The sequence below is a fragment of the Protopterus annectens genome, chromosome 7.part0, assembly GCF_019279795.1.
Source record: "Protopterus annectens isolate FY-2018-M chromosome 7.part0, PAN1.0, whole genome shotgun sequence".
NCBI classification, from domain to species: Eukaryota; Metazoa; Chordata; order Ceratodontiformes; family Protopteridae; genus Protopterus; species Protopterus annectens.
Genome location: NC_056739.1, coordinates 173,148,858 through 173,160,851, shown reverse-complemented (window position 1 = coordinate 173,160,851; position 11,994 = coordinate 173,148,858). Strand labels below are relative to the sequence as shown.

At 42.0% G+C, this 11,994-nt stretch overlaps 1 protein-coding gene across 4 annotated transcripts in view; it reads left to right on the top strand.

Annotated features, from left to right (window-relative positions):
* The window catches only part of PPIL3 (peptidylprolyl isomerase like 3), a 116,919-nt gene that overhangs the window by 51,443 nt on the left and 53,482 nt on the right, over positions 1-11,994 (top strand). The gene's annotated exons all lie outside the window — the stretch shown is intronic.

Sequence of the window (11,994 nt, the reverse complement as noted above, 5' to 3'; positions counted from 1 at the left end):
GTCTCTCCTTCATTCTTGCTGTTTGGGTTCAGAGCCGATCCTCGGCTCCAACTCGGCCATCTTCAATAGCTTGAGAGCTGTTTACTGGCTCGAGGCTACCCCTTATCCCATGATGCTTAGCGGAAGCTACCCAGATCTTGTTTTGCCGCTTCAGTTATGAGTTGTGTCGTTTCTGGCTCAGGCATGTATACTTTTGGATATTTCTATAATTGTATTTGCTTAAACTTCTTAAAAAAAACTAGTATACTACCCCTTATCGTTTTCTTCTTTATGGTGTTTTTTGTGGATGTCACTTCTTTCAAAAGTCCCTTTTTTTTTCTTACGAACTCGTTTAAATTAAGAGAGTTCTCCCCTCCCCCTCCCGTAGGACAGCAGTTTAACTTAGAGGCTCTCCTTCCCTTCCTTTTTTGTTACTGGAAAAAAAAAAAAAAATCTGTAATAGTAGAGATGTTTTGTCTGTTTTGTGGTACTTGGATTGTGTGTAGTGGTGGCGTTATGTCCAAGGATACAAAAGTTTCTGGCTTCAAAAAGTGCGACTCATGCTGTCAGAAAATGTTTCTGACAGATGGGCACACTAGTTGCGTTTATTGTTTGGGTGCTGTTCACCTGCAGGACTCTTGTTCTATTTGCCACGCCTTTAGTCCAAGGGTCCTGCAGGAGCACAAAAACAAATGAATCCTTTGAGGTTTATTGAAGCATCAGGATTCACTGGCAAAGAGTTCCCAGCCAGTGAAATCCCCCAAATCTGCCAAACCGTCGGCTCCACCTTCGGGGCCAATTCCTGTACTGGAACAACAGAGTATGTCTGTTCCGGTTGGCACCGACAAGACAACTCCTCCGGCTCCATCAGATGTTTTTGAGCCATCACTGAGCCATAAAAGACTGAGGTCCCCTTCCTTAGAGTCCATTCACTCGGCGCCTTGGTCACCATTATTACAAAGTGAATGTAGCCACCATTCTTCACACTCCTCTTGATCCTTTAGGCTTTCGGATCATGATGTGGAGAGAATAGTAAGTAGGTTGCTTAAGTCACAGGCACTAGCTAAATTACTGACCAGCCCACCTCAACAGGTATCTGCTTCAGACGCCTCTATTTCCATTCCTCCTCCGACTCCATTGAGTTTGGAGCTGGAATTCGTTTGTGTGCGGGTAGTGGAACCGTCGGCTCCGATCACCATCGCTCCTTCGGCTCTTGATTACCTCGATTGTTCCTTTTATCGAGGAATCTGGATGCCAGGGCTCTCTCTGTTCCAAGAGGAGGAGTGGCATCGGACCCTTGTCTGACCCCGTTTTCCCCCTTGGAGCTTCGGCGCAGGTGAGCTCTGCTGCAACATTGGCCTCGGAGCAGTCACCCTCTGTGTGGAGAAAGATTCTTATTTCTTCAGAACCAGAGCTTTCTCTGCCTCGAGGTCGGGACGCCTTCGAGGTCATGCAGAGTGTGGTGTCTCCCGAAACAGCTCCAATACCAGCTCCATCGGCTCTGTCCCCCAACCTCTGCTCCTCCTCCAGACCCCAAGCATAGGGAACAGATTCCCCAGGACACCCCACTAGGTGTTCCCTCTTCTTCTGAGGCCTCCCCTGATCTCTCAGAGGAGCTCCCTCAGAAGAAGTGCAAGAGGAAGCACATTGAGCCCCCTTAGTCTGTCACTTCAGATACAGACTTAGATGAATCGGAAGGGTCCCCGAGGTACCCCTCTGAAGAGGTTTCCTTTTCGGACATCCTTGAAATGCTTCGGCAGAGGGGGAACTAGACTTCCCTAGCCCCTACAGTGGATGAGTCTGTTCTCCTGGACGCATTCAGTTCCCGACCTTCGACCTCCTGGGTTTCTCCTCCTATCGACCCACTCATGTCTGTGGTGGCTCGAAAGGCTTGGTCAGCTCCAGACACACTGGAAGCAACTCCAAGGAGACCTAACAAGTTTATTACAGCCCCCCAGGATAAGCAATTCCTTTCCAAAGGAGTGCCCGTTGATGCCATGGTGGTAGCAGCAGCCACCAAAAAGTGTTAGCAGAAACCTCCTCTTCATCTGTTCATCCCCCTAACAAAGAGTCTCTGACGATGGACAGATACGGAAAGCGAATGTTTGCTTCAGCGACCTTCTTGATGAGGTCCCTTAACTATCTGTCATTTTACTCGACTTCAAAGGGATCTCCTGAAAGAGCTTGGAGATGCCCTTCAAGATCCTACAGCTGAGGGAGTACAAGATGAGGTAGATTCCCAGCTGGCAACTCTTAATTCTATAGTCAGCACCTCCGTGAGGCTGATTTCCTATGCAGCCGATGGAGCTAGCAGAGCCGCTGGCACAGGTGTGGCCCTCAGAAGACATGCTTGAATGCGACTGTGTCAGTTTGCGGAACCCTTTCAAGTGTCCTTCCAATACTCCCTTTGATGGCTCCTTTCTCTTTGGGCCTCAGGTGAAAGACACTCTGACCAGGTGTGAGCAAGAAGGCAAGACTCTCTGCCATGGGAGTCCATTTTTCCACTCCCAGACCTTACCCCAAGGGTCGTAAGAGTGGGAAGATGTGGTTCCGGAAATCCCAGGGATCCTTGCCAGACACACGTGGTGATTTTTTCCTCCAGAGGCAGAGGGGGAAACAACAATAACAGACGCCACCCTCGTGGCAGAGGGGGTCCGCAGAACCAGGGTGACAGGGAATCTTTCTCTGGCAAGCCCTTCCAGTATCCCTGAAGGGTTGCCTGGCTGCACACCTCTGGAGGCAGTCTGGGGAAGACTTTCGCTGTACCCAAAATCCTGGCAAAATTTAACAAAAGACAGATGGGTACTATCCATTATATCTGGAGGTTACAAAATTCCCTTCCATCAATCCCCTTGCAGTCAAAAAAGGCCCTTCCAGATGTTCCACCCAATCTGAGGGAGCAAGCAGTCATAGAAGTTTCAAAACTGCAGAAAAAAGAGCCATTCAGGAAGTCTCCGCAGACCAGCTTGGATCCGGAACTTACTCGAGATTATTTTTGGTACCAAAAAAGACAGGGGACTGGAGACAGATTCTGGATCTCAGCAGATTAAACAAATCTGTACAAAGAGAAAAGTTTTGGATGGTCACTCTACAGTCCATTCTACCCTTTCTGGGTCAGGACAGTTGGATGTGCTTGATCTTCAGGACGTACTACCATATCAAGATGGACAGATGCTCCAGGAGATTTCTTCACTCCGGGTAGGGGCCAGTCATTACCAGTTCAGAGCTCTGCCCTTTGGTCTCACCTCAGCCCCCAGGGTGGTTACCAAGTGTATGGCAGTAGTCACGGCTCACCTGAGGCATCAAGGATTCCAGGTGGTTCCATATCTAGACGACTGGCTCCTGACTGCTACCACCAGGCATCATCTCTTACAAGCGCGGGATTATACAATCACATCATGCACTCAACTAGGCATCACAGTAAATTTCGAAAAGTCTGCCTTGTTGCCCTGTCAGTCTATCACTTACATAGGAGCAGAATTAAACACAAGGAAGATGTTTGCAAGATTACCACTGTAAAGAGTTTCCACAATTCGTCGTGTTAATCCTAATGCAGAGCAGAAGGATTAAGTCAGATATGTCCTTCAAGCTCTGGGCTCCATGGCAGCTGCCATTCTTCTAGTTCCATTAGCGCGTTTCCACATGAGATTTCTTCAGTGGCTTCTTTTCACACAGTGGTCCTTTCAGGAGCTTCCCATGTCTCGCATGATCCTGATTACAGAAACGTGCAAAAGGCACCTGTCTTGGTGGATGGACTCCCCACTAGTGTCTCGGGGCAGACCTTTCATACAGCCTCCACCGGTAGCCACCGTGACCACGGACACCTCCCTGATAGTGGGGGGGGCATTATCTGGGCAGGACAGTCCAAGGCACTTGGCAACCTCACGAGTACCATCTGCATATCAATGTCCTAGAAATGAGAGCCGTGCTTCTAGCGTTGCAAGCCCTTCAAGACTCTCTTCCTTCTGGGACCATTGCAGTTCAAACCGACAACATGTCAGTGGTGTGGTACATCAACAAACAGGGCGGAACCAGGTCCTACCCCCTGTGTCGAGAGGCACTCAGACTGTGGCAATGGACAATTTCCTCCCAACGCTTTCTGATTGCAACGCATATCCCTGGGAGATCCAACGTCATAGCGGACAGGCTCAGCAGAGCTATTCTTATGCCTTACGAGTGGTCTCTGAATCAGGAAGTTGTGGATATTATCTTCCACAAATGGGGACAGCCTTGCTGCAATCTGTTTGCCAACAGCAACTACTTCTCCCTTCTTCCACTTCCAGGTCACATACCCAGAAACGCTCTAGTCCACGACTGGCCTCCGGGACTCCTTTATGCTTTTCCCCCGTTTCCTCTCATACCAAGACTCGTACAGAAAGCAAAATCGTTGGGTTGCAAAATGATCCTCATTGCCCTTCATTGGCCTCGACAGATATGGTTTCCGTTCCTGCACCCCTACCTTGTCGATCAGCCCTGGATTCTGGACCCGATTCCAGATCTTCTGATTCATCAGTCAGGCGGGTTGCATCAATCCCACCAAACACTCCAGCTTACAGCTTGGTTACTCCAATTCCAGCCTTAGCCAGGCTTCCCGGTGTCTCCCCATCAGTCTGTGATGTTATCGTTTCCTCACATAAGTCTACTATGAGAAAAATGTATGCTAGCAAATGGAAACGGTTTTCTTGCTGGGCAGAGTCTAGGAATGTGGATCCTTTCTCAGCCCCAGTCCATGAAATTCTTGAATTTCTAGCAACTTTTTCAGTCCAGTGCCGCTTCCGCGAGAGTACATTTAGCAGCCATTTCAAATTTTCATATCGGATTGTTGAATTGTAACATGTCTGATAAGCTCTGTAAGGCTTTTTTGAGAGGAACATCTCTTCTTAGACCTCCAGTGAGAGATCCCCCTCCTCTTTGGGATCTTAATTTAGTCTTAACTTCCTTAATTTTGCCTCATTTTGAACCGGCAGCATCATGTTCCCTTAAGTTTCTGTCTTGGAAGACCCTTTTTCCGGTTGCTATCACTTCAGCTAGGCATGTCTCAGAACTTCACTATATGTTCACCATCCTTACCTGGTGTTTCACAAGGACAGAGTTTCTCTGAGGACCAATCCATCCTTTCTTCCTAAAGTTTGCTCAGAACAGTTTAAAGCAATCAATAGATCTCCCAGTGTTCTTTCCCAATTGCAGCAACAAGGCAGAATATAAGCTCCACCAACTGGATGTTCATAGACAATTGCGTTTTTACCTTCATAGAACTAAAGAACTAAGGAAGTCAGACTAGTTATTTCTCTTATGTCTTCAACAAACAAGGCCTCCCAGTTTCCAAGGTGACCTTATTCAGATGGTTATCTAATACTATTACCTTTATTTGCCAGTTACGAAATAGTTACCAGCTAAACCAAAAGGTCATTCTACCAGGGCATTAGCCACCTTCATAGCTTTTCAGTCTAGGTTGCCCATCGATTCAATCTGTGCAGCTGCCACATGGGCAAACCCTCATACCTTTTATATCTCATTACAAGGTGGATATGATCTCCCGGAGCAGAGCTGACTTTGGTTCCACTATTCTGAAGAGTCTGTTCCATTGAGCCACCCAGGATGCTAGGGACGCTGTCCCAAACAGCAAGAACGAAGGCGAGATAGACAACTTAACATAAAGAAGTTATGTACCTACCATAACGTTCCATGTTAGTTGTCTTCATCTCGCTTTCCTTCTTGCGTCCCTCCCTCCTTCCCCCGTCCTAGTGGACTGAGAGGAGTTCTGGTTTTCATTGGCTGAGAATTTTTTTCTTTATTGCTCTCCTGGCTAGGTATTTTTTTTTTTTTTTTTTTTTTTTTGTAACCTATAATTAGATATATTGAACAACCAGTTCTTAGATAACCATTTTTCTCAACTTATGTCTGGGATTAGCTATTACAAACGAGATCTGGGTAGCTTTCGCTAGGCATCATGGGATAAGGGGTCGCTTCGAGCCAGTAAACGGCTACTGAAGATGGCAGAGTTGGAGCCGAGGATCTGCTCCGAACCCAAACAGCAAGAAGGAAGGCGAGATTAAGACAACTAGCATAGAACGTTATGGTAGGTACATAACTTCTTTTTACTTATATTAACCACTGGACTTTTGAGATAAATAATGTTAGGCAAAGAGCAAATAGAACACGTTTAGGAAATAATGTGCCTGTTGTCAGTAGACATCAGTCAAACCCTGTAGAACAAGATAATACCACTGACAACTTTGGAATTCCGGATACAAGTATTCAGTAATCTCAAGATTCAGTGCACAGAGAAGAGAGAGCCAGAGAAAAAAGGATGACGTTTGCAACAAATAAGAGAGAAAAAGAAACTGTCGATAAAGTAAAGACAATACATACTAAAAGAGACTGATTTGTTATGTAACACACAGATTACAAGGAATGAACATTTTTCTACCAGAAAACTTTGTGTTCTGAAGAAGGCATCATTTTTTCCAAAAAGAGAATGTAGAAAAAGATGCAAGGGGCAGGTGAAAAGGAAAAAAAAAATCAAAATTCAGCATGGAAATATTGAACATTATTGTAAGAGGAAAACAAAAGAAAGACAAGTTGAAAACATGGCTCAAGCTGTGGATGTACAAAGGCAGCTGGATGAGAATTGTATGCTTGCAAATGTAATATGCAATGAAAACAGTGGGTTTAATAAGACTAATGGTGATAAATATTTTCATTCTAACTGTTGCTAGAGAAGATGTTAGTGAATTAGTTCAAGATTCTTCATATCTGGTCAGAAAAGATAATCTTATAATTGGATATTCATTTACTAGAGGAACTGATACTTACATCTACAGAGAAGATAATGAACATCGAATAGTGTTATTCTTGCCAGAAACAAAACTAGAGGATGAGAGAAGGGCCTTAGAACACCTTAATGTTAGGAAGTACAAATTTGTTTTTATTCATGTTGGTACATCCACAAGGACTTTGAACGTTTTTGGGAACTTACAGTCCACTTAGCTTAACTTGTACAGGTGTTCGGACATATTTTTCACAAATCACATGTAGAAAGAGTCACGTCACCGCGAATGAAGGCATTTTTAATGTAGACATTAATCAAAAAAAAAAATCTTAATTTTGTGCGTAGAGCATCCGAGCCTAATTTTGGGCACAAGTGACAGTATGGCATGCATTTGTCAATATCAAGGAAGAGAATGTTTTACAGTAGATATTTTGTAGTATTTGGCAAACACAAGGCAGGATTTTGGCCAGTTTAAAAATTTTACATTTCACAGCTAGGAACATTTGTATCTCTGGTTGTTATTGCCAGGAGCATTAGCAATTTTTTTTATTGAAAGATTTTCTGTGTTCCCACAAGATTGATATTGTTTGTGAAACATGGTTAGAGAATAATTACGGGAAACCACTTCTGTCAGGATATAAATGCTTTTACTGTAACAGACATTCTAACAAAAAATTAGGTAGAGGTGTTGTGATGGGGATTAAAGAGTGCTGTGTGACCTGTGATTACTATATGATCATGTTTGTGACAGTAAAGGCATCCCTGGAACATATAACAATTATGGGAGTGTATAGACCACCAAAGTCGAGTGTTGATGACCCAGCGGAATTCATGTATTTCTTGCATGAAACACAAGAGGGAAGAATAACCGTGGCTGGGGACTTAAATTTACCAGAAACAGACTGGAATAATATTGATTCAACAACATTGGTAAGGGAAATATTTACAACTTTTGTTCAAGAACAACAGTTGCTTTAGATTGTAAAAAAGCCTACCAGGGAATGGAACATAGTAGACAGACATTGTTTGAGTTCCTAAAGAAATTGGTTGCTTCATGTCAACTTTTATGATCATTGATGTGCAATGATCATGGGGTATTAAAGGTTAATTTGTTGCTGGATAATTATTCTGAATTGAAATCTAACTGATCCACTATGCAAAACTAATTGGCGTGATGCATTTAGTGGAAAAACAGCATAAGGAATTTGCAAAGTTTTGAAAAAGAAATTGAATGTAGAAACAAAATCAGCATTTAGGCATACAACTTCAGGAGGCTACCTTTTCACAAGAGCAAGATATTTGCTTAAGGTGAGAGACAAAAAATATAAGAAATGGAAGAAGTTGAACTATGACTTTGAAAACTGAAATAAACAAGCACGTATTTAAACAAGCACGTATATGTTGAAAATAGATATATTACTACCTGTAACATAATATTCTATAACAATAGCTGTGAATCAGAAATTATGCTATGATGTAATTTATATAAATTTAACTTCAGTATTTGATATGGTCAGACAAAACGTTGATCAATAAATTAGAACAACTAGGCTTTATGTACTAAGTGGTATAGCTGCACAGTTTACAGATACGACATAGCAAGTATCCTACACCAATTGGACAGATGAAATTCGAGGTTATAGTTAGGGTGTCCAACAGGGCTCTATCTTTGGCCCATACTTGTTTAGATTGCATCTTTCGGCTCTATCTTTTTCACCTGAGATGTTTTGCAGTCTGTATGCAGATGACTTGAAAATTGGGTAAACTGATTGTGTGTTGCAGATGGGGCATACTTGCATAAGAACTTGACTAAATTGACAGTTTGGCCACAGAAGAATAATATACTGATGAATCAAAAAATGGCATATGAGATTTGGAGACAGAAATTGAAAAGTGAATATTTAATACAGCATATTGCAACTGAAATTGTAGGTTCATTTAAGGACCTGGGTATATGGCTTTGTTTTTCTAATCCTATCCATTAACTGGTTAACAATAGTTGTAGAACTATAGGTTGTATAAAAAGGTATATAAAGTCTTGGAAGTCAGAAACAGTTAAGTCCGTATTTGTCAGTTACATTAAACCCAAACTTGAGTATGGAATAACAATATAGAAACCTTATAAGAAAACCCTCATAAGTGAAGTGGAAAGAGTACAGCGGAACTATATAAAGACATCCATGGATGTGAAAATTTAGTTATTCTAAAAAACTAAAATATCTAAACTTGCACAGTGTCTCGTATATTTATATTTATTCAGGTACATAGGGCATTTAGGGACAGCTACCCCCGGAATGTTTGAGGTTATCATAAAGTAGTAGAGAAGCATCAACCTACGGAGAAGATTCTGTAGGAATGAGAAGTGAACTAATTGGTTCTCTGAGAAAGTAGCTGATGGGTGGAATGGACTATCATATTACATTAAAGCAAGTACTAGTTTAGATATTTTTAAGAACAGCCTGGACACTTGTTATGACAAACAACTGTTTGGGTATATTGGCAGGCTGAAGGGCATTATTGCCCATGTCTGAAATATTTGTATGTATGAATAGTATGGTGGGAAAGATCAATGGAGAGGACATATAATAAAATATTTATGAAAAAATAAGGGAACAGATGGAGAAAAGGTTAGACTTTTTAAACCAAAGAATAGTAGTGGTGCAGTTATACAGGTGAGGTGTTTTGGAAAAATCTAAGGATGTAAGGGAGAGTCCTATACAAAACGTGAGGCAAATAAGAAACTTTGTGGGGAGAAGGAAAGTCCAGAATTAACAGTAAAATTACAACAATACAGGAGTAGGGAGGATGAGGGGTCCCAGAGAAGAGAGACTACCTACAGGCTTGTAGAGTAGTGAATATGATGAGGTTAGTAGACTGAAAATATAATTCCAACTTTCAGAAAATGATAGATGCACAGAACATACAACTGAAAAGGGGAAGAGGTCTTATGAAGATTGTACTGAGTCAAATGACTGAGGAAATTGAAATGCCAATGTTACAAGAAATGAAAAAGATTACCAAAATATGAAAGGCTAGGAAGTTAATAAATTGAAGGAAGTACTACCCATAGGAGGAGAAAAGAGAGGGAAAACCAGACTAACTTGATGAGCATAAGATAAATTGAAATATTGGCCACAAATAGTAAGAGTTGGGACCATCAGACGTTTGGTGGAAATACAGGAGTATGACCCCACAGAGGAGATGGAGTTGGAATATAAAGGAGTGGTGACAGCAGAAGACAAATAGAAGAAACTGAGGTGAGGAAATACCTAGAATAATAGAGAAAATAAATGATAGGAGGCTGGAGGGAGGCTCTGGCCAGGGGCTGAAGCTTGGTAGCTCAGCTTTTTCTATGGCAATGCTTCCCCCCAATACTATATCCTATTCAGACTAGCAAAGATGTTCCCCAGTCTGTCAGATAGATGTTGGAGATGCTATAACAGGAAAGAGACATATGTGAACATTTTGGGAATGCTCAAAGTTAGGGGACTTTAAATACGGATTAAAAAGAGTTACACACATTATGGAATGGGGAAATTGTATTGACAAAATCAGCATTGTTATTGAGATATGATGACCAGGTGACTGATATAAGAGGCTCGTGGATACATTGGTTTTAGCTGGAAAAAAGGTAGTTACCAAAAAATGGAAAATAGATGCTCCTAACAGAGGATATGAAGAGGATAGTATGCAGGATAGTTCAAGAAGAAAAAACAGTCAACGGTACTGGGGAAAGGGGGAATAAAAATTACAAATTTCAATGACTAATATGAGAGGAACAGGTGAACAATGCAGGGAATATGGGGTTGTAGTTGAGAAGAGGTAAAAAAAAAAAAAAAAAGTAATAGTGTTACCTAAAGGAGTTAGAAGTTCATAAACAACATAAGAATGAGAGGTGGCAACATAAGGATGAGAGGCGGCTACTGTTGAAAAAGACTGAAGTTGAGATAAATTATTGGAGTATACAAGGATAGTGGTAATCTGAATATCCCTGGAACATATAACTGGCAGCATGTAAGATGACTGGCGAGGCAGATTTCACACAGCTGAAAAATGATATGTTGAATGTGAAAGAGTTGTAGTGTGAAGTCTGGAATTAAAGCTGTAGAAAAAAGCATACTGTTAAGTCAAGCTGGTGTAGTATTTAATGTTTTTTGAACAGTAATACAAGGCAGGGTGTGCATTATTGTGCATTTGCATCACTACTCTGGTGGGTTTAAAAGTATCAGCTATAGAGTATCTTTGTTGTACAATGCCTTTATAAAAAAATAATGATTCATTCCTTCATTTTCAGAAGCCACTTCATTTCAGGGAGCTACGGTCTCCCTTTGCAAGCACGGAGCATAAGAACCAGTCTTGAATGAGGGCCTCAGTCCGTTTCCATGCCAGACTCATGTGCATACACTGGTCTCCTTTGAATTATTGAATTTACACTTAACCGAAATTTATACCAACAAGATGAGTACTTTGAAGCCAGACATCGCAAAACCTTCACTTTGCCGAAGTTTACATGGTGTGCTCTATGGAAGCTTAGACAGAAATGCTGCAGGGGAAAGGAAACTGCTAAATCATGCATTTTAATATGTAGAGGAAAAATACCATGTAGAATAAAAACTTTGTGTTTTGCGCATAGTTCTTTAACAGAAATGACAGTACATGGCAAGACAATGGATACCAAAAATGGGTACTTGCGTATTATCGCAACCAGATTTTCGTGCCAACAGCGGTTGTTTCCCAATCACTAAATATGTTCGTTAATGTGCTTCAAATGGAATACAGTGTGTTTTCTTTAACGAAACAGGTTGTTTTCAGGAGGGCTATCAACACAAAGTACACAACATGCTGTTGTTGTTTCTTTGTGCTCTTTACTGGCAGCATGTCACTTCTTGCAAGGCTGTTCACACTGAACGTTCTGTGTCAGCCAATGCTGTCAAATAACAGCCATACATACAGTTGGGAATCATTGCTAGGAGTGTGGAAGTTAGCGTAAGCTCTTATGTTATGTCCTTACTGGGTAAAGGTGACTTTGTCCTACATTTCGGAAGGTAAACAAGCTGGAACATCTGATTCCTGCTTTGTGGCATACTGTCCTCATCCCCATGTCATACTTTACCTCCTCAAGGATGACATACTCCCCCCTCTTAAAATACTCTTCTCTGGTGTGAGTTTCCCGTCTGGGTGCGTAATGGCTTTCGGGAAGTAATGGCAAATGACAACTACCGGCTGTCCTGGCTCTGGGAAAA